The sequence below is a fragment of the Suricata suricatta genome, chromosome 5 (genome assembly GCF_006229205.1).
Source record: "Suricata suricatta isolate VVHF042 chromosome 5, meerkat_22Aug2017_6uvM2_HiC, whole genome shotgun sequence".
Taxonomy (NCBI): domain Eukaryota; kingdom Metazoa; phylum Chordata; class Mammalia; order Carnivora; family Herpestidae; genus Suricata; species Suricata suricatta.
In genome coordinates this window covers 131397927-131421475 of record NC_043704.1, presented here as the reverse complement: position 1 = coordinate 131421475, position 23549 = coordinate 131397927, and the positions used below count along the sequence as shown (strand labels likewise).

The window sequence follows — 23549 nt, the reverse complement described above, 5'->3', positions numbered from 1 at the left end:
CGAATATGAATGTGACATTTTCAGAGACTTGAAGTTGCAGAGGCCCGTGCCCGTAGTCCAGGAGTTTATCTACAAGGTGGTGGGTGACCCAGTGGGGACTCTTCAGTGAGCACCGGAGCAGTGGGGAAGGACTGGAGCTATGGGTAACTGATAGAAGAGGAACTCACTGATTTTATAAATATTTGTGAATTAGATAGTACTGCTGAGATCATTGGGAAGGGAGCTGGTTCCCCTCTGTCACTGACTCCAGACTTTTTATGGTGATTTATCCTCTGTTCTTTCTAATCCCACTGCTCTTTCAGCTCTTTAGGAATGACTGGAGATTCCGAAGGGCAACATTCCAAAGTCTTCTGGATGTGTTGACTTTTCCAGTCTCAGTCTCTTGCTTTTGTTAAAGTTACAGTGACACACTTAGCCTGTACTTTCTTCTTGCCAAACGTCCGCTTTCTCCATCTGCTTCCTCTAAATGAGATACTAGCGTGGTGGCCAGGGAACTCTTACCTCTCAGACGCCCTGGGTATGCCTAGCCCTTCAGCATGACTGCCCCCGGCAGTACTGCTGCCGCCTCCCTGCCTGTGCTGGCAGCTGGAGATAGACGAGAGGTACTTCCGGACATCTCGGACTCTGGGTTGACCCATGTGTCCCAGTGTGGCTATTCAGAGTGCAGAGCCTAGACTTGTTGATGTTCCTCACTGTGAACTTCTGAAACTGACAGTTTGCAAGCAACCTGCCCGGTCCTTTCAGGTGGTGCCCCGTTGTCGGTGTGGCAAGGACCCAAGCATGAGATGAAACCATAGCTGCTAGCCACTGTTTCAAGGTTTTATCTTTCAAATATTAAATAAGTAAGTAAACAGTGTCCTACGTTTCACTCTCACATTAACATTAGTTTCATCTTAAATGTAAAGTTTTTCCTTAAGTGATCTTTTTAGTCTTCTGCTGCAAGGCCTTCCATTATTTTCTCTCTGGCATTCACTGTAGGTGCTGACCACCATCTTTGTTCACTCTTCCTTAATATAATCGCCTTCCCCATGATTAAAAGGATCATCTCCTTCATTCTCTTAGGTAAATTCATTGCAAATGGCATGCAGAATATTAGAGGTGGTGAATTTTCAGCTGTAGAGCGTGCACGTGTACGTGTGTGTACCTATGTAGAGCCTTTTTAATGCCCCTTTTTGTAGATATCTGTATCAATATATGAAGATTAATTTATCTGGATTACTTACCCTGGAAATATGTGGGGGCAACACAGATGACCAATTATTACTGGTCAAATTCTTTTCTTCAAGTAGTTTATTTTGACACACAAGTCCCTAAATGGTTTTTCAGAGAAAGCTTAGCTTGATGGGTCGTCACATAAGCTCTTTGACATTTGTCCCCAGTCAGACCGGATGCCACATGAAAAATTTACTCAGGCAGGAAGCTCCTAGGAATGAACAGCTCTCTAGTGCTGCTCACAGGGGACTCGGCAAGGTGAGCACAACTTCAACTTGTCACGGATGCACTGTTCTGACAAACATAAGTAGATGCTAATGGCTAAATCGTGACAGAATAAAGTCCCACAACCATATGGCTAATTGCCACAACAATATCTTCAGTGTTATTAATCAAGTTTTCATAGTGTGCCATGATAATTGGAATAATTAGAAACAGCATAGGCAATGCTTGTCTGTACCACACATTTTGCAGGCAGGGACCTCAAATAACCACACTTGCACATTTGATACTGTATTGTTTAATGCTATCTTTTCCTCAGAAATACTTTGGTTAATGGAATTAACCGCTTGCCATTGGTGCCTTTTGTGTGAGCTTCTGTAGGGGCACGAGTATCTAAATGAAACCATTAAACCCCCGGTGTATATGTGTAAATAGGCAATATTCCTTTAAGGCAGGACTAGAAATCTGCCCATCTTGGATCTTACAGCTTGTAAGATGAATTCATTGTACACTAATTTGGATGATGGACATTCAGTTTTTGGTCATATATTTCCCGTTTTAGCTAATTTAGTTAAGAAAACGAGGAATTAGAAAGCAGTTGGATAAATTACAAGATAGAAGTATTTGCATAATTTGTTTCAGACAACTACTACATAGTAGTGCTCCCAAAATGAATTATTTTGAACATGTCTTTCCATTATGGATGAAGTAAGTATTACCATCTCTAATATCACAATTGAAACATATTTTCATGTTGTTAATACTGAAATCGGCTCAACTTCAGTCACCTATACACTGATACTCACTCCATCTTTAAGAGTGGAATGAGAATTTGTTTGTGTTTGACACAATGCTCTAATTAGGAGGGCTTCTTGGATTGCTTTGCTTTGGGAGGAGGTGACTGGACAGGAAAGGCGGAAGATTGATGACAGCCTACACCTTGGTGGGACAGAAGCATTTAGGCAAACAGATGAAGGGAAGTGGCTGCTGTGAGTGTCCATTATTAAACAGCTGCTCTAATTATTTTTCAATATATAGTCATAGTTTTGAATTCTGTACCATCTCAGTTTGTTTTCCCTGCTCTTTTTTGTTCCATTGCTAGATTCCTTACCAGTAAAAAGTCAGACTGCATTTTTCTAGAATTTTCAACTCACTGGTGTCTTTGGTTAAAAAGTAGCTCCCAAATTCCCCTAATAAAAAAATAACTAAGTAGAAATATTATTTCACTGTAACTTTAAAATTACTAAGCCAAAAACTGTTGCTTCTGTAACTCCTGAACTCTACAAAATCTAAAATCACTGTGTTTCTCAGTCTCCCTACTTAAATGAGTCCTTCTCTTCCTGCCTTCCTTTGCTTCTCTATGGGTAGAGTCAGAGGCAAATTGGAAATTAGACGTAAGAAAGCAAAAAAAAAAAAATCTGATGTTCTTTCAATCAACTTACCTGCTGATAATTTATTCACTTTATGGTTAAAATTATTTAGACCTTCTACTTCTTTCTTCTACTTTATGTCTTCTGACTATTCATTAGATAGAGGTCAGACAGGGAAAAATGAAACTATTCATTTTGGTGCTCATTGACAGTTATAAAAAATGGGCGCAGAGGAAAATTTAAACCAATGTCTAAAATGATGCTTGGATTATATGTAGATTTTATTTATTCATGTCTTGCTTTTGTGTTCTTCATTTAAACTGCATGATTATCCTTTGTGTCCATCAATATGATCCTGGCTGCACGTTCTAGGAAGCTCTACCTTGAACTGGCTCAAGCAGTTTGAGAGATTTAATTACTTAACAGAGCTGACGTCTAGAGGCACTGCGACTCAAGAGGCTCAATTAAGGATTCAGGTTTTTCTGTACCTCCACTGTGTTAACCTCATCATCAGCTTCTTAAGATTCATTCTCTTATAATCACAAATTATTTGGGGGCTGCAGCCCTCCTTGTTTTTAGCACAGCAGGAGTAGGAGAATGAAACCTTTCATGTGATACTAAACAACAGTTTCTTTCAGCCGCTCGGACCAAATTAGATCATGTGCTTACCCCAGACCAAGAACAGTGGCTGGGGGAAATACTGTTTACCTTAGGCTAACTGGGGTCTGCCTTTAGAGCAGTAGTTCTTCAATTGTAGCCTCTGGACCAGCAATGTCAACATCCCGCCTGGAAACTTGTTAGAAATGAAAATTCTTGAGTTCTACCTCAAACCCACTGAATCAGAAACTCTCAGGGTGAGGCCCAGCCGTCTGTGTTCTTTAAAACCCTCCAGATCATTCCGGTGCTTGCTATGCTTGAGAATCACTGACCCTAGAGCAAAGGATGCTCTCAGCTTCCTCCTCAATAATGTTGGGGAGACCTGCGTGGCTGAACTAAATCAAGTTCCTTTAGGAAGGAAGAAGGCCAGAATAGATTTTTAGTAGGCAGTCATGTCCCTATACTTTAATAAAGTATAAAAAAATAAAAAGTAAAATGTAAAATAAGAAACAAAATCTAAGTTCCTCTTTTGTAAAGCCCTTTCTTCCTTGCTGAAATAACTTCGATGTGGACTTTGTTGGGTTTTCCTGTTGTTTGTCAGTGATGCTATCCCCATCAGTGATGCTACCCCCCCACTCAGGTGTGCAGTGTGACACGGTTCTGACCGCCCATTTACTTTCCAGGCAGCTGCTGGGGACACAGGTCACAGATTTGCTTTCCAGTATAGGCCCCACCCTTCTCATGACTTCCTCTTCGCTGTAGGAAGACGCCTTTCTGTGTCTGTGTCTGTGAGTGAATGCCTGAGAGAAACTGCAGAACTTCTAGTTACGCAAGATAAAAACGAACTTCATATTTTAGAAATACTTCGTACTTGCAACCAAATGCAATCCTGATTAAGTAACGTAGTAGAGCTATTTTCATAAAGGAGAAATAGGATCTTTGCTGTCTCTAAATTCTTAACTCCATTTTCTCAATCTTTATGCCCATCAAACAATTATTATAAATCACTTGGCCCGGAAGCTAAGCCCACATGCTTTAGGCTTGAATCTCCTGTCTCCATACCATACTAACTGTCTTTCATAAGTTATATAACTCTCTGAGCCGTCGGTTCCTCAAATGTAAAATGGGACTAATAATACTTCATTTGGCTAAAGGGATTAAATATGCACATAACATACACGTTAAGCTCCATGCCTGACCAGTTATAAACTCTGAAAAATGGTGGTATATTCTGTTGGAGCTAAATGAAGATAAAAGTGATTTGTATCTGTAAATACCATGTTTAGCAGCATAGGAATAAGGCAATAGAAAACAAGAAATCAGCATGAGCCTTATTTGGTTGCAATACTTATTTGGGCATTTTATTAGCAGCTAATAAAATTCTTTTTAGAAGCTCACTGTGCCAAAATAAGGCCTCCTGTAAGTAGAAATACGCATTTCGTTTCTTCTGTCTAGGTGACACCTCAGTTCCTTAGTGACCGTAAACTTGAATTCTTCAATATAATAGTTGGAATCCATCCTGCACATTTGATATTCCTTAAGATTCAAACTGAATTCAGTGTAGACCTCTTAGAGCATCGATTGTTGCTCAGATTTTTCAGTTTAGCAGGTACAACCTATGCCTATTTAATTTGTGTTCTACGAGACTTAAGACAGTGACATGTGCAAGTGGGCACTAATAATACTTCCTGCCGGCTGAGGGAATGCGCACTTACCACCGAGGACTGGTTTCCGGTATTCTCCATCTAGGAGCTGTGGCCTGCACTAGGCGGGGTCTGAGATGGGTCCTTTTTGCAAGTTTATGGTCATTTATTGCACTGTTGCTCTGACCACCTGAAGGATCCAGTTAGATAGTAAATGGATCAGGGCAAAAGTTTTCAGTATTAGGCAAATACCAACTCAAAGCTATCACTTATACATGTATTTGTGACCTTCATAAAACCTACTAAAGGCCCCATGTCAGATAAGGCTATAACTTGCCAGGGTATTTCAGTTCATTAAAATAATTAACCAAATTAATCTTCACCACTTTCAAAATGATCTTATAAGAAATGATTGCTTTCCTTATCTTTTGGGTCTATGGACTCAGATGTTAAGGCTTAGATGAAATTTAAATCTCTATTATCTTATTTTGATTAAAGGGTACATGGATAATTGATTTTATAAAGGTTTTAGTATTATTTCTAAGCTGACTAGCTTATAGGTGCTTTATCTGTAGATGTTTCTTCCCTAAAATTGAATGCAGTGTTTGCTTTAAATACACAAAGTCACATCACTTTGGAAGGAATAAAAAAAGTTATCAGCTCCAATTACTCATTTTAATACCAGCCTCAGAAGAGCTTGAGATGTTTGAAGGAAAAGGTAGGAAGTTTCCCCCTTGTTCTGGATCCTTTCAGTACAATTCTATAGAAATATGGAAGCCCTAAGTTTATGTAGAGATTTATATCAAAAGCTGACTTACTCAAGTCTTAGTGTTTGGATTTAGCTAGATCTTGAAGTGAAAGACCAGATCTCACAATCGAAGGAATGAGAAAGGCATATTTTCTCTTGTAAATGAGATTATATTTAAGAAGAAAAGGGCTTTCTTTAAAGGTACCAATTAAGAAATAGGAAGATCTGTTTTGCAGTCAAACAGTCCTAGATTATAGTTAGTCTTGACCACGTGATTTTCATAGCTCTATAAACTTGGGCGAGTTACTGAAATATCTTTGAGCTGCAACTGCTTCACCTGTAAAATGGAGACATAATGATTATCTCTCAGAATTGACGTAATGTAAATATGAGAGAAAATGACATAAAATATTCAAAACAAGTGTAGATGTTAGTTCTCCTTACTCTGTACATACACCAGGAATTAACATCCATTTGAATTTCTAAAGCTGATTTAGATGGCAAGTAGAAAAAAATTCCCTCTGTCTTCCAGGTGGCTCATAAAGTCAGCTTCTCTATAAAACAGTAAGTACCTAACTTCACTCTCCACAGTTATTCTATCTTCACTTCCAGCTCCCTATACTCATGGGCACATCTGGAATTTTTATATTTCCAGTACTTGGGCCACCTCAGAAACTTCCACCTCAAACATGCCCCTACTCTCTGACTTAAGTGTCTTTCCTCCTTCATTATCGTGTCTCCAACCCCAGTTGGATGTCCAAGTCATATACCCCACTGCTTATTCATTGCCATTTCTTCTGCTAATATCCGCGATTTCTCAGCTCATTCTATGCTCCCTCATTTTCATTACTCCCTTGGATTTACTCCCAACACCCATACCTGTGTTATTTGACTAGTAAACCCAAACCCTACTGGTGCTTACAAGTGAGCAGCTAACAGTGATAGGAAAAACAGCCATGCTTAACTGAAGTCACTTTCTCTAGCTTCAAGTGGACCCTCAGCATTGCCTGGCAATTCTGCCATATTTCCTGTCGTCGTCGTCATCTGAGAGAGAGAGAGAGAGAGAGCGCGTGAGCCAGCAATTAGGGGAGGGACAGAAAGAGAGGGAGAGAGACCATCCCAAGCAGGCTCTGGACTGCGAGCACAGAGCCTGATTGGGGCTCAATCTCATGAACTGCAAGATCCTGACCTGAGCTTGGTATCAAGAGTTAGATGCTTACATGAATGAGCCACCCAGGTGCCCCTCCTGTCTTCTTATGTATCCAACACTTTTCTCCAACTCCCTGTCTCCCAATATCCTTGCTCCTTATTTCATTGAGAACATAGAAGGGAACTTTCGCACATTCCAACAAGCAGATCTTTCGGTCTTCTTGCATTATCTCCCAGCTCCCCTCCAAGACTGACCATTAGCTCTGCACTCAGGCACTGAGTCCTATTGTCTTCTACATAAAGAATGTGTTCCTGCAGTTATATCCTCTAATTTCTATAGTATCAACTTCCCCATCTATTGTATTATTTCTAGCATTTGAACGTGCTATAACTCTTTTATCTGAAGGACTAGGAAACAAACATAAAACACCCCTTCTTAAACACGCACCCTCTCCAGCTATTTCCTATTGCTCACTACTCATTACACCCAAACTGTTTACACAAAGTGTACAGGAGCAGCACAATCCCATCTTCGAGTCTCTTAAACCTAGTACTCCCAGGTTGCCCCCCACCCCAATGCATTCCACCTATCCACGTGAATCCCCACATTGCTAAATATAGTGGTCAGTTTTCTTTCCTTTTATTTCTCAGCTCCTCATCTTTGAAACCATTGCTTTCTGTCTCTCTCTTGAAATACCTTTTTTTACTGGCTTTCCAGAATACCCCATTACATAATATTCTACTTCCATTGACTGTTTCTTCTCAGTCTTTTTCATTAGCTCATTGTCATCTCCCTGACTGCTAGATGTTGGGATGGTCCAGGACTCCATCCTCAGACCTTTTATTTTCTCCTCCCTTAGGTGACCGCTGGGTTTGACCAGCAAACCCTGGGGCGGCGGATGACAGATTACTTCAGGCTCCTGAATCAGAGAAAGGAGAGGGTGAGGGTGCCACGGTCTCTAGTGGCCATGGCCCCAAGCAAAGCCCTTCTCCAGTTTTTATTGAGAATCTTACCAGTATATTTCAAAGGGTGCAGGGGGAAGGAATGTGTAGTTCCAAAAGTGGGAACAAAGCATACTCCTAGATTATCAGGGGGTCAGTCCAGTCAGGGCAGTGACAGGCAGACGTATGTCACAGGGTCAGTGTATACGTCCTAGGAAGGGGCTGTTTCACTACTTTAAGTGTTTACAGAGTGGGAAAACATGTTGATTCACAGGCAAGGTCAGGCTATCTTCAGCCTTGATATTTCAAAGGAGACCTGGTTTTCTTGGTTGGCTATGCTGCTTCTCAACCAGCCATTTCCTAGGCTGCAAACATTCCTTATTTAAATCTTGGCCAGTCAGGTTCTGTGAGCTCCCGCAGGTGACCTTACAAGCCCTGGGGCTTTAAATTTTATTTCTAAGTGCATGACTCCCAAATGTGTATCTCTGGTTTTAAATTCTCTTCTGAGATCTCAACTCATAGCTAGCTGCCCAACCATCAGTTGGAAATCCACAAGACTCTGACTTAACATGTCCAAGCTACTTTCTCGATTTTCTCCTAAAAACTGCTCTGCTTTCTGTTGTTCCCGTCTGTAAATAAAACGACACCAGCCTCCACCCACATGCTTACCCCAAACCTGGGAATCATCTGTAGTCTCATCCCCATCCGCCAGCACATCACAGTGGTTCTGTCTTCAAAAGAACCCAAATCTCCCCAGTTGTTTTCCACCAGGAGACCACTTCACCCTAGTCCTCTCACATATAGACTATTGCAAATGCCCCCCACCTGGCCCCTCTGTTTTTATCCTCCTCTCCCTACACAGTCTTCTCCACACAGCAGCAAGAGTGGCCCATTTTAAATAGAAATAGAATTCTAACAACTGCCCCAAAGCCTCCAAGAGTATCCTATCTGTCTTAGGCCATTGGGCTTGCTATGATGGAATACCACAGATTAGGTGGCTTACAAACAACAGAAATGTGTTTCTCACAGTTCCGGAGGCTGGGAAGTCCAAGGTCAAAGCATTGGCAGATATGTTGTTTGGTGAAGTCCAGCCTCCTGGTTTGTACTTGGCCGCCTTTCCCACTGGAGTCTCTTTCATAAATAAGGACACTAATCCCATTCATGAGGGCAGAACTCATTATCTCCCTGAGGCCCCACCTCCAGATACCATCACATTGGGTGTTAGGATTTAGCATATGAATTTTGGGGGGACACAAGTCTAGTACCATTAGACTTGGAACAGCACCCCAAGCCCATCGTTGATGGTCTGTAAGATCCTACATGGCTCCTAGTCACCTTTCCTACTTCTAGTCACACTAGCCTCCTTGCTGTTCCTCAAATGAGTCAAGTCTGTTTCTACAATGGAGTCTCTGCACATGCTGTTTACTCCTTCACAGTCTCCACTCCAAGAGTTTCCCATGGCTTATTCCCTTACTTCATTTGTGGTTCATTATTCCTTTACCTACTTTATTTTTCTTAATAGCACTTATGATTTATTAAATATTTATTTGTTTACATTCTAAGTGCCCCACTGTAGTATAAGCTCCAGGAAGGCAAGGCCTTTATCTTGTTCATTGCTATGTCCCCAAGCACCTAGAATAGGCCCTGGCATATGTAATGTGTTCTTAAGTTTATTTGTGAATGAATAGATTACATTTTTCTTCTAAAAAAAAAAGTTCTGTGGTATAAAAATCATTAAGTATTTAATGAGCATCTGCAGTGGGGAGGGTATATATAATATGAGGAAGAACAGTAGAGACAGACATAGAAGAGCTAGACAAGTGTGTGTCATCACAGAGGCTGGGGAAGAAGAAAGTTGCCAGATGTTGGGTTCTATCAGTAGAGACTGAGTGTTAAAGAATGTGAGAGAAGTCCCACAAGAGATTAAAGAATTAGTCAATGGAGAGGAAATGGAAGTTAAGAAGGAGTTGCAACTTTGTTGGACCTAAACAGTGACTAGAGGGGCTGGAGCTGGGAGGTTGGAAGGTTGGTAAGGAGATGTGGGTGTGGTGGGGAGGAGCCTTGCTAATCCAAGTTAGGAGTTTGAACTCTGTCCTCAAGCATGTTACTAAAGGATTATAAGTAGGGGAGTCCCAGGGTCAGATTTTAATGGCAGAGCACATTCGGGTCATGGTATGGAGAGAGGACTGCAGAGAGACCAGGCTGGGGACAGGAGAGCAGTGCAGTCAGATGGGCGGCTAGACTAGACGAAAAAGAGGAGGAAAGAGTGGATTAGAAAGTATAATATGGTATTTATTAGATGGTGAGGATGATGCAAGGTGAAGTGAGACTGGAGTTGGATAATATTCTGATTGTTGGTTTGATGGTGGGAAGATGGGGAGATGTTCTGTGGGAAGGCTGCTGAATAGAAACTGTGGCCACATACTGAGAATGAAGGTTGGAAATGGCAGGCGGGGAGGTGTGAGGACATCAAAGAAAAATCAGAAGAGGTGCTGTGATGAAACTGAGTTTGGCTGACAGGAGCATCCTGAGAAAATGGCAGGGAGGGCTGAGGCACTATCAAGATTGAGTTACTGGCTTTATACTGGGAACTGTGTTTAGAGGATTGCTCTGAGCAACCAGTCCGCTATCTCTATGCTTACAGATGGCACAGAATGGTGATAGAAAGGACTTCACGTAATAGACCATAGATTCTAAACTGGACAGGGTAGGGATAGGAGGAGAGGCCTGATAGCTGGAGTTCAGAAGGCCTAAGGCCTACAACTTTCATGTGGTGAGATGGGATGACTGGGAGATGGCCAAGGTCAAATGGGAGAAGTGTCTGGGCTGTTGTGTTTTATTCACACCTCCTGTTTTCAGGGGCCCTGGACTGTTTCTCTAAATGAAGGAGGAGCAATAATTTGTAGTGGAAATATACTGCCAGTATTCTTAAGTTTCTCCTAAAATTCTTTGTATCTATTGCCAATGATAAAGAATAGAAAAAATAAATGCTGTGCTTTATCAAAGACTGGGGATTCACAAGGTGAGAAGCTGAAGGATGACCGAATCCAAAGCACTAGTTCTTATCTTTGAAATGTTTATTTCTGGACCCCAGATTGCATATTTCGGAAGGAGGGCTAAGGATCTGGGGACTGTGAGACAAAGAAAAAGTGCAGGCAGGAGGTAGCCTGGGAAGTCACTGGACATAGGAGTCAGGAGACTACTTTCGAGAGCCACTTAAGTGATTTTAACCGTCCCTTTGTATGTTAATAAACCTAAGGTCTATTTTTGTGACCCATCTTCTAAAATTGAGTTTATAATCATATGATGTTTTCCAAGTTGTGTTATTTGTTGTTGTTGTGTTTTACCCTCCATGAGATCAAGGGTCATATTGTATTTTTGCATGTTTGTGCTTCCACAATAGATAGTTATTGACTAAGGTTGAACCACCAAACTTCCATAAAATTAAGGTAATCGAGAAGCCCCTGTTTAAAAATCAGCAGTTTTAGGTCACCCAGCCTGTCAAGGTATAACCTGTGTACATATGGCTGATTTGTTCCTTTGCATCAAAGCTGAGTATTTACCCATTATTTATGCCTAGTGTAGCTCTCAGTAAAGTATGTTTGTTATATAAGCCCATTTATGTTGATGGATGGCTTAGTGGAGACTTAGAACAACGATTCTGAAACGATCAAGCTATCCCTACGGATGTTATAAAGGACTTAAGGTTGGTGTCTCCCATAATTAATATACTGTGCTTCTAGCAGCAGAAACATATGCCATCCCCTGGCTATGCCTTGTAGTGGCATGGGCTGGTGCTTCAAGGGCTTTCTGTCCGTTCAGGCAAATCTGAAGAGTCAGGAAGCATCTCTCTGGTACCTGGCTTTCCCCTCCCCTCTTTTCCCTCAGTGTTCTCCACTCAACATGTCTTTATTAAAATGGCTGTTCCCTCACCCCTTAACTTGAACTTTGTTATATTATAAACAAATGATACCACAACTTTTGTACCAAATATCTGATAGACATAATTCCAGTACTTTGGATCCACACTTGAAACCCCCAAATTTTATTGACTGTATATAGTGTTTTGAGATTTTTTAGTTGAGGAACTTTCCTAATGTAACTTTGTTATTCTGGGTCTCCATTTCTCATATATGAAGACTTCAGCTCATGTTGTAGAAAGTAACTCCTCTATTTTTGAAAGTATTGAAGCCAGCAGTTGACCATTGCAAACTCTTGAGCGGTCGGGCATAAGGAAGAGGAGTGCTGGGCTGCAGGTAGGAGGCTTAGAAGCGAGTCCCAGTCCTGCCGCTGTCTCACTGTGTAACTGGACAAGTCATTTCAGTTCTGTTTCCTCATTTGCCTGTTTGCCACTGGCATGGCAGACAATTGCGGGTAGAAAATCTATCGCAGGTTAAGTCCAGAGGAAAACAACAGAGCACTCTTACAAGAAGAGCAGTTCTTAGTAACAGATATAAAAACAACTCTCATTTCCTGCCTAAATTATCTGTAGTGCATGTTGACAGAGACAGGACTAGAACATCTTTAAAGTCACATCCAGTTCTAATATACCATGGCCCTTAACTAGATTTATAAAAATGGTTAAGGATGTATAGCCAGGCACTGGTTTTATAGTCATGAAAAAGAAAGCAACAAAGAAAAATCCCTGCCTTTATGGAGCATCTATTACAATGGAGGAGGTAGGCAGTAACTATGAAATACGGATTATGTCCAGTAATACCAAGTGCTATGGAGGAAAGTAGATAGGGAAAGGGTCTGAAGAGCGCTGGGGGACTTACAGAGTTGCAATTTGTAACTGCATGGTCAGAGAACTTCTCACTGAGTTGTAGCGTTTGAGTGAAGACCTGAAATAGCCATGGGAGCAGGCCGTGCATAGATCTTGCGGAAAAGCCTCTGAGCAGATGATAATGCAGGTAGCGAGGTCCTGGAGCAGGCCTACGCCTCATGTGCTCAAAGAAGCCAATGAGACGGCAGCAGCGAAAGCAGGACAGAGGTAAGAAATGAAGCCGGAGGGAACAACCAGATTGTGTAAGGCCTTGAAAACCATTGTAAGGACAGACTTTTTTTTCTTTTTCCTCTCTGAGATGATGTGCCAGAGAAATTTAAGCAGAGACGTGACATCATCCGACTTACCTATTTAAAGGATTACCTTAAAATCAGTGATGAAAGTGGAAGACAAGGACAAAAGCAGGGAAGTCAGTTAAGAAGCTATTGAAATTAATAATCATTTTCTACCAGAAGTAATTTTCTACCAGATCAGCTCCACGAGGACAGAGATTTTTGTCTGTTTTGATTACTGCCATAACCTCACCATTTATAATTGCAATTGGCATATATTAGGCCCTCAAATATTTTTTAATTACATGAAAGACTAATTTTAAAAATGAGATGTTTGGGGGACACCTGGGTGGCTCAGTCTTCTGAACATTTGACTTTTGCCATCTGCTCAAGTCATGATCCCAGGGTTGTGGGATCTAACCTGTCAGGCTCTCCACTGAGTGTGGAGCCTGCTTGGGATTCTCTCTCTCCTTCCTGTCACCACCGCCCCCACCTCCCGCCCTTCGCTCAAGTGTGCTCCTCACTCTCACATAAAATTTTTAAAAATTAAATGTTTGATTAGTTAAGGTGAAAGAAGATGGTGGTTTCAGCAAAGTACAATTGGTATCAAGATGAAAGACCAGGTTGCAGTCAGCAAAGTTAGTGACAAATGGTCAGATTATGAATATATTCTGAGGTAAAACTCACAGGATTCGCTTATAGACTACATGTGGGGTATGAGCAGAAATCAAGGAAGATTCTTAGATTCTTGGTCCCTGAGCAAATAGCGTGGAGCTGCTATTTGATGAGGTGGGGAAAGTGGTGAGAGGATTAGAAGTTTGGTATTGGGTGTGTTTAGTTTGAGTTAAAAATTCAGATGGAAAGGTTCTGGTTCCAGGTAGAATGGAGCAGGCACCCGCTGCTCTGGGTCCCACTGCGTGAAGCTAGAAAAGCCTATCAGAATGAATGAAATAGCATATGAGAACTCTGGGAGAGAAATAAAATTGACACAGTGGAGAAGACCAGAATTTGAAGTACCACCAAAGTGGCTGTGAATGTGGCATTTCCCCCCTCTGGTGTCCCCACCTGGATGGCACTCAGCTCTGTTCTAGTTGATTAGTTATTTCAACTTTTCTCTTTTTAAGTGTTTTGAATATCCGAACAAATTTTCCCCTAGATTCTATAAAGTATTTTTGTGTGTTTAGTTCCTGTTTATATTTTCATGGAATTATTTAATCTTCCTCAGATTTCCTCCTTACACATTACGTTCCTAGTTCTCTGGAAAACTAAAACAGTCACACAGAATTTATCTATTCTACCATTTTCCCCACTTGCGTGACTTTAAATACTAAACTTAGATTTTAAAAAAATTCTTTATTGACTTACTGATCTTTTGTTCTTTGATTGCTTAGCATTAAAGGTCTTTGTAACTTAATTTGCCTTATCTTTTTGTTTTTGGTTTTTTTTTAAGGTTTTTTTCTCTTTTGACAAACACAGTCATTTGCACTGTAGACAGTATGTAGAAGTGATCCTTCAATTCAAAAATTCCTCTTATACCCCATTGTAGCCATTGCCTCCCTCCTTCAAGCCTAGTCCCCGGCAACCATGGATACATTTAGTCTCTAGTTTAGATTTTCCAGAATACATAAATGAAATCATGCAGTATGTAGCTTTTTAAGTCTGGTTTCTTTTACTTGGCTTAAGATATTTAAGATTCATCCATGTTGTTGCTTGTATCAGTAGCCTGTTGGCTTTCAGTGACAGTGGTATTGCAACGCTTGCATGTGCCACCATCTGTCCCTGTACCAGTTGAAGGACCCTTGGTTTTTCCAGTTTGGGCCAATTATGAATCAAACTACTGAAACTATATATATGTCGCTGTTCGTGTGAACATGTTTTTCTCTTGGATAAATACAAAGGAAATGGACACTGATTTATTTGGTAACTATAGATTTATAAGCAACTGCTGCTACGTGGTTTTCAAACTGCTTTCCAAAATTACTGCTATTCTAGGTTCCGTTCTCACCAGTAGTCTATGAGGATTTCCATTGTTTGTATCCTTGTCACCACTTAGTTTTGTCATTTTTTTAAAACCCAGTTCCAGTGGGTATGTAGTGGCTATAGTTTACATTTCCCTAATAATTAATCATGTTGAGCATCTTTTCATATATTTATTTATTATATCTCTTCTTTGGTGAAGTATGTAGTTTTTAAAGTTGGGGTACTTACTATGACTGAGTTATGAGAATTATTGAATATTCCAGAAATAAATCATTTTTCACATATATATTTTGAGTATTTTCTCCCAATGTGTTGACTGTGTTTTCATTGTCTTAACAGTGTCTTCCACAGAGATTTTTTTTTTAATTTTAGTAAAGTCTAATTGATCAGTTTTTTCTTTCGTGATTTTTCCGTAGCCTAAGAATTCTTTACATACCACAATATCCCAAAATTTTATCCTACTTATTTCCTAGACATTTTATAGTTTTTGCCCTTAGATCTGTTATCCATTTTAAGTTATTTTCTGTGTATAGTGTGAAATATAGGTCCAGGGTTCATTGTTTTTTTAGAAGATGTACAAGTATTTTGATACCATTTGTGATTGTGTCATGGTTGAATTTCCTTGACATCCTTAGCAAAAATCAGTTGGCCATATATGTGTAAGTCTATTTCCAAACACTCTGTTCTGGTTTCTTGATTGAGGGGTCTTTTACTCACACTGTATTGTTTTGATTCCTATACCTTATAGTAACTCCAGAAATCCTGTAGCATGAATCTTCCAGCTTTGCTTTTCTTTTTAACATTGTTGTGGCTTTTCTAATTCTTTGCTTTTCCATGCATATTTTTAAATTGGCTTATGATTTCACCAAAAATCTTGCTGGGATTTTGACTGATTTTATAGATTTAATGCAATCCTAATTTAAGGAAAACAGACATCTTAATAATATTGACACTTCCAGTCAATAGATGTGGTGTATCTTTCCATTTATTTAGGTCTTTTTGGATTTCTCTCATTGTTTTTAAATTGATAGCTTTTAACATATAAGTATTTTGCTTACGATATTCATCCCTAAATATTTTGGGGGAGGGATTGGTGCTAATTGTAAAGATGCTGCTGCTTTTAATTTCCGTTTCCAGTTGTTCATTCCCAGTATGTAAAAATAGAATTGATTTTGGTATATTGACCTTTTCATCTTGCATCCTTTCTAAAATCACTTATTAGTTTAAAGAAGTGTTCTGTACATTATTTGGGATCTTGTAGAAAACTGTGTCTGCTGCACTTACAGATAATTTTATTTCTTCCTTTCTAACCTTTTTATATAGCTGAATATGATTTGCTAATACCTTGTTAAAGATTTTCATACCTCTGTTCATTGTGGATATTGGTCCTCAGTTTTCTCATGGTGTCTTTGTTTGGCTTTGGGATCTCAATAATGGTGACCTCATGTGAATTTCTACTGATTTTATTTTTTCCGGAGAAGTTTACATAAAATTGGTATTATTCCTTTCTGATATGTTTGGTTGTAGGTGAAAATTTCCTGTTTCTTCACATGATTTTTATTTTCTAAATTAAATCTTGCACAGTTTAAATGTTATGTTGTTGAATTTCTGAATTTTGATCTGCCTTTAAAGAAACGTTGAGCTTACTTTTTGATAGTCTGTTAAGTGACTTTGGATCACCTTGATCTTTTTATGCTTGTTTTTAGGCTTTTTAAAACATATAGTTCTAATGTATCCTCTCTCCAAGGGCCTGCTACTGAGACATGGCACTTTTCGGATTTCTCCTGAATTTCCCATGTGTACACCAATCTCTCTCCAGTCTGTCCAGTCAGAACTTAAACATTTCCTAACCTCATGAAACTCTCCTGCAATCTTTATGTTCCCCAGGCCTTTCTCTGATAGTTTTTCTTTGCTGGGCCTATAAGACATTTGTCCTGTACACGTACCGTTTAGTATTCAGCACAGACCTGCTGTGCAGACTTATAGAGTTCTTTACATAGCTTCCTCCTTTAAAGGTAACATGTCCTGCAAATGTCCTACAGCCTCTCATCTCTGTTTTCTCAATCCAGCAAGACCAATGCATTCTGTTTTGGGTTTCCCCTTTTTGCAATATGCTCTCACAAATGCTTCCAGGTCAAGAAGATGTGGTATGTATTTACAATGGAGTATTACATGGCAATGAGAAAGAATGAAATATGGCCATTTGTAGGAAAGTGGATGGACCTTGAGGGTGTCATGCTAAGCGAAATAAGTCAGGCAGAATAGGACAGTTACCATATGTTTGCACTCATAGGTCTAACAGGAGAACAGGAGAAACCTAATGGAGGACCAGGGGGAGGGGAAGAGGGAAAGAGAGTTGGGGAGAGAGAGGGATGCAAAACTTGAGAGACTAATGAATACTGAAAACGAACTGAGGGTTGAAGGGGGAGGGGGGAAAAGAGGTGGTGGTGATGGAGGAGGGCACTTGTAGGGAAGAGCACTGGGTGTTGTATGGAAACCAATTTGACAATAAACTACTTAAAAAAAAGAAAAAAAAATGCTTCCAGGAAGCAAACCAGGTATCATAGTGTGTCCCCTTCCCCCACCCCCTACACTTATGTCAGAACTACAATGCTGTACTGCGCTGCCTGCTCTCTAATACCTCATGCTTCATATATTTTATCCAGTTGTATGTGGACTATAGGTTATTCCATCATGGTATGAAAGGGAAGTCATACCTAATTTTAAAAATAAAATTAAATAAAACCAACTCTAGTCTAAGAAAGCCACTCCTAAAACAAAGGAAACAGAAAGAGATTGAAAATAAAATGATTTTCACATATTTAATAAGGAAAAACAAAAATGAATTATAATAATAACCATATCAGACAAAATGAATTTAATGAACTAAATAGAGTTGAATGAGATGCATGAGAACATTTTATAGTGAAAAAGTTTACAATTCACGGTGAAGACCCTTCTTTAATCATTGTACAACTTCCTCAAAGAAACAATGATTTTATTACGCAACAGCTGCAGGAAATAAAAGAAGAAATACATAGAAATGCAATAGTAATAAATTACTAGTACCTCTCCTCATTCACATTAAAATCGGCCAACTCACTAGTAAGTCGCGATGTAGAGAACCTAACTATTCACATTTAGTATGTCAGATAGATCTAAGGGATATATATCAAAGTCTGTGTACTATTAACAGAATTATATTCTGCAACCAGTGACAGATCGATTAATTATATTAACAGAATTACTTTTATAGTAGCCACAAACAAAAATGTCAGTAAATTTCACATAGTAGAAAAGGTACAAGTTGCATTCATTGGCAACACAACTTGAAATTGATAACAAAAGAAGAGAACAACTGCCAGTGAAAACCTATCACAAAATATGGAAACTCTTTATTATTGTACTAAAAGGAACTGTGAACTGAAATTGCATAATTTCTAGAAAAAATGATAAAATCTGTTGATCAGAACCTATTGAATTTGATGAAAACAATACTCTTAGGAGTTTATAGCCTGATACTAAATTTTAGTTTAAATTACTAAACAAACAGGAATAAAGATATGTGAATTAGACATTTATTTCAAGTAATGAGGAAAATAATATCAAAGTATATCTAAAGAACACAAAGGGAACTAATTAAAAGCAAAATTCTGTAAATTAAGAAAAATGACAGAACTGATACATAAAGGAACTGTTTCTTTGGGGGGAAATAAATAATAAACATCTTAACATAGTTTACATGGTTTAAAATAATAACAGATAAATATAATACCTGCATAAATTAAAAATAGATTATAAAGGTACAAATTGTCAAAAGGTACATATTCTCAGTTGTAAAATAAATTAAGTTTGGGAACTCAATGTACAGCATGGTGACAATAATAATACTGTATTGCATCTTTGAAAGTAGCCAGAGACTAGATCATGAAAGTTCTTACCATAAGAAAACAATATTTCTGTAACCAGTGACAGATATTAACTGGATTTATTATGGTGATTATTTTGCAATATATGCAAATATTGAATCATTACATTGTATACCTGAAACTAATATAATGTTTCACCAGTTATACCTCAATAAAAAATAATTTTTTAATTGTAAAAATAATGTTTTAAAAATATACATTCAAGTATAGCCAGAAATGGTTGGGAGTAAAAGAGTTATTAGCCCCATCCACTGTTAAAATGTGTTATAAAAATATCATAAATATAATAATTTAGAATTGGCACATAGTAGACTTATTGGTAAAATAGAGAATTTGAGATGGACTCTCAGTACATCGGGGGATTTTTCATATGATGAAATTAGAATTTCAGTTCAGTGGGAAAAAAATGGATTATTCAGTAATAAGTTTTGAGTACCAACTAGCTATTTGGTAAACCATGAAACCAAATATTCTTGCACCATAACAAATGCCATGTGGATTAGTATATAAACAACACTGGAATAAAATTACTCTTTTTGTAATCTTAGGTGGAGAACTAAAAACCCCATAAACCATAAAGAAATAGCTTAGTAAATTTGACAACAATAATAAACATCTTAAGATAGTTTACATGGTTTGAAATAATAACAATGAAATATAATACATGCCTAAACTAATAATAGATGATTAAAGGTACAAATGTGTCAAAAGGTACATATTCCCAGTTGTAATTATTATTTTTGTATAATAATTGTAATATAATTATTATATTACTGTATTATAGTAAAATTTCTGCCTGAGAAAAGAGATCTCCCTATATTCTGAAAAATGGCGGGGGGGGGGTCACTAAAACTTTCTTGATACCTGGTAGTTTTTGGACCCAGGATTATATCCTCTTATATGCTTTTAGAGGAGTGGTTCTCAAACTTGAACTTGAATCAGAATCACTGAGAGGGCTTGTTGAAGTACAAATTGTTGGGCTCTATGCAGAATTTCTGACTTAGTAGGTATAGGGTAGGCAAAGTTTAAGAATTTGCAGTTTGAACAAATTCCCAGGTAATGTTAATGCTACTGGTCTGGCACCATCACTTTAAAAACATGTGTTTTACCATGTTCCCAAATTCCCCTACTTTCTCCCGAGATCACTCAGGACTGGTTTTTGCAATCAAAGAGTTCTCAATCAAACTAAACTGTCAAGGATGGCATGCAGTAAGCAAGCAGTATGTTTCTCTCATGATATACTTACAAGCACAGTAATTTATGCAGTATCATGTACAATAAGGAAGAAATCTAAATGCTCCGAAATAAAAGGATGGTTAAATCATGATGCATCCACTCACTGGAATACTATGTCATCATAAGAAACAATAAGGTATTTTTAGAAATGATCTCCATTTTGGAATGATGTCCATTTTAAACAATCATATTGTTAAATTTAAAAATATGTTTATGTTCCTGCATATGTTTTCTTTTAAATTTTTATTTACTTATATTGAGAGAATGAGAGAGAACGAGCAGGAGAGAGGCAGAGAAAGAAGGGGACAGAAGATCCAAAGTGGACTCTGTGCTGAAAGCAGAGAGCCAGACACAGGGCTTGAACTCACGAACTGTGAGATCATGACCTGAGCTGAAGTCAGACACTTAATCTACTAAGCCATCCAGGTGCCCCACCTATATATGTTTTTAAAAGGTGTGTGCAGCATGAAAATGTCTCTTTGTTATGAAAGAGCACTGGCTACCTTTCGGAAGGCAAATTTGGAGGGAGAGGATCTGGGATGGGAAGGGAAATGTCTTCTCGTTGCGTGTCCTATTACAATTTAAAAATGATTTTCAGCATTTCTAAAAAAATTACTTGAAATTAACTGAACAGTAGCTTTACATAATTTTTATTTAATTCACAGGAAATAAAAGAATTTAGGAGTAAGAAATATGACAAGATAGGAGGCAGTAGTCAGAAAACAATGTTTCAAACTCTGAGATTGCAGATTTGTAGCTTCTCAGCACCAGCACTCAGCCACAGTACCTGCTAGCTGATGTGGAAAAGAAATGAGCATTGTTGATGAAAATAAATTTAAAGTATTTTATGTGATGTTTTTCTGCTTCATATTTGAGTTGGTTTATGAGCAGATTAATTTATGATCGTATCATATGCCATGATGCCCTCAGCAAGCCAGACTTCACTGAGTTTCTGTTCTCTTTGTTAGTCCAATGTACAATTCTAGACCTCATAAGTCTTTCTAAAATCGGCTGACCAAAAGTGGCAATTAATTTTTCTTTGTAAGTTCTTAGTTCTTTATAGTTTCCTTAATGAGTTTCCTTGAGAGAAAGCACTCTAAATCTTGTAGAATACCGTAACTGTAATCACCACTGTACTGTAGCTGGGGTGCTCATGAAATAGCAGATCACGATTCATCAAAATAAGTCCTTCAGAAAGCCCCGTTTCCTCTACTCAGAGAAACGCAGTTATCACACACATGACAGCAATGGTAGATACTGTGCATCTTGAGTCTTGGAACTTAGTCATTAATGTGGAGAGGTGATTTTTTAAAACATACATCTGAATTAGATATCCTTTAGGAATAAAAGAGAACTCAAGAGGAGTATAAAAATTTGGGAGGAACACTGAGCTGTGAGTTAAATAATTGTGTAAATCTACGGGGTGCTCAGCCTCTGCCGTTTGCCTCTGTTGAGGCATCTGTAACAGGCAGGGGGCTGTCCTGCCTGTTTGAATCCTTGATTACGTACTAGGCCAAGAAGTCACTTATCTTTGAAACATGCAGGTGTCCTCGCATAGGTGATTCAAATGCATATATATTCCACAGACCAGTTGGAGAAAAGCTGTTTTCTGTGGTTAAGGCTTACTTTTAGATCATATATTCCGTAGTACTTTTAGAAATCAAAAAAGTCATATAAATGTAAGATATTAGCCATTATCATTAGAAATTGTGTGTTTTAAAACATTGAGTTGCAATCTTTGGAGAAGAGGAAACACATTTTCCTTGCTTAATATATGTTTGTTCTTTTTCTTAAAAAAGAATCATACACATATAATTGTTTGGGCACCAAACTTCAACCATTAGCTACAGAGTTAGGGGTAAAATGGAGCAGCCAGCCCCTCTTTAAACCTCTTTTGTTAACCTTTTGCTTCAAATACTAGGGAAAGGCAATTCATGACAGTTGACTTGGGCTTCTGAATTTCTCACCAAAACCACATACCCAAAGTCATGACTGGTTGGTGCTGACTGCCCTTTGCCCGCACTGGCTCCTTCAGGATTTTCCTTAACCTTCCCTGTCTCACGCTGCCCCCTTGTGAATCATCTGGGCCCCATGCAGATCTGTTCAGCTCTTTGATTATCAGGAAGCCAATGAAGGATGGCCATTTCCCTCCATCTATCCCTCCCACCTCCAGCTTCGTGAAGATGAGTATTGCCAAGTCATGGACATTTTCCCCATGTGGTGATGGCTTATTGGCTCTTCGACCAACTGAGCCACACAGATTAGCTACTCAGTAGCAGAGTCTTAATCCAGGGACTCCTCAAGAAGGAAGGTATGCTATTCTTTTGAAATGCAAGGAGGTACTTTGAAATAGGCACAGGGGGGTTGTGTGTTCCTTTCAGTGGAGTATGACTTCCCATGGCAGTACAAGCATAAAATAAAAAGACCAATAATACAGAGAATGACTTCTCGATTTCAGGTCCGTGGTTCAGCTAAACTCCTGATGTAATTTGCACATGAGTAGGTGTGGTATGTGTGAGTCTGTGTGTATTTTTAGGGGAGAGGGTTAGGAAACTTGATTAAATTCTAGAAGGGGTCCACGACTCCTCTCTATTAATATAGAAAATTGAATTTGAGTTTCACTATTTTATACCTTTCATAAAGTTTTGTAAAGAGAGAGAGTATACATACACCCACCTCCACTACCTTCCAGATTTGTCTCCACTTGAACCTACGAACTATCGGTGAACTTTTGTGAATTCCCATAACTGCCGCTAGCTCCAGACTGGGCACAGGTATAGGCTGAGAAGCCAAGAGTCTGTTGAAAGACTGCATGTGCAAATGGACAGTGGCCAGACGGTATAGGACGGTAGAACTCTGACCTGAATAAGAAGCCCAGAAAGCTAAACCATAACCTCTGTGGCAAAATCAGCCCAGAACAGTCAGAATTTGGTCACTGACTGCCAACTTTCCTGGTTTTGCCTGCTTCCAACTCAGGACCAGCCAGAAAATGTCAAATACATATGCCTCCCAAATCAAGCACATATGATGCTCCTTTTTTGGTTTCCTCATAGCCATACTTACAACCTTCTGTCAGGCATACCTGAAGCCTTTCTTATTTTTCACTATAAAGCTTTCTCACTCCCCTCACCACTTTTGATTCTTTGCCAAACACAAGTGATGGTAGCTGATTCTCTTGCCATTCAAGCTTTGAATAAATAGCCGCTGCTCAATTTTATTTGTGTGGTCTTCCTTTATTTCAATTGTGCACTGAGATACAAAAGGTTCCAGGAAAACTCCCTTATCCTGAAAGCTGTCTACCCCCAGGGTGTCATTGAGCTGGTGATAATCCCATTGGGCAAACATCTCCTAGAGGCTAGCTCTTTATTTTTCCAGAGATTACACTCACTTATTTTCTTTTTCATTCATTCATTTTTATTGAAGTATATTTGATATATAATGTCATATTCGTTTCATATATACA

At 38.9% G+C, this 23549-nt stretch overlaps 1 protein-coding gene and 1 long non-coding RNA gene across 3 annotated transcripts in view; one reads left to right on the top strand and one right to left on the bottom strand.

Moving 5' to 3' along the window:
• The window catches only part of TBC1D5 (TBC1 domain family member 5), a 486227-nt gene that overhangs the window by 310415 nt on the left and 152263 nt on the right, over nt 1–23549 (top strand). The gene's annotated exons all lie outside the window — the stretch shown is intronic.
• LOC115292313 lies at nt 5942–6774 on the bottom strand. Its single transcript, XR_003908925.1, has 2 exons — nt 6715–6774; nt 5942–6129 (listed from the first exon to the last, which is right to left on the bottom strand). It is a non-coding gene; the product is annotated as an uncharacterized LOC115292313 (long non-coding RNA).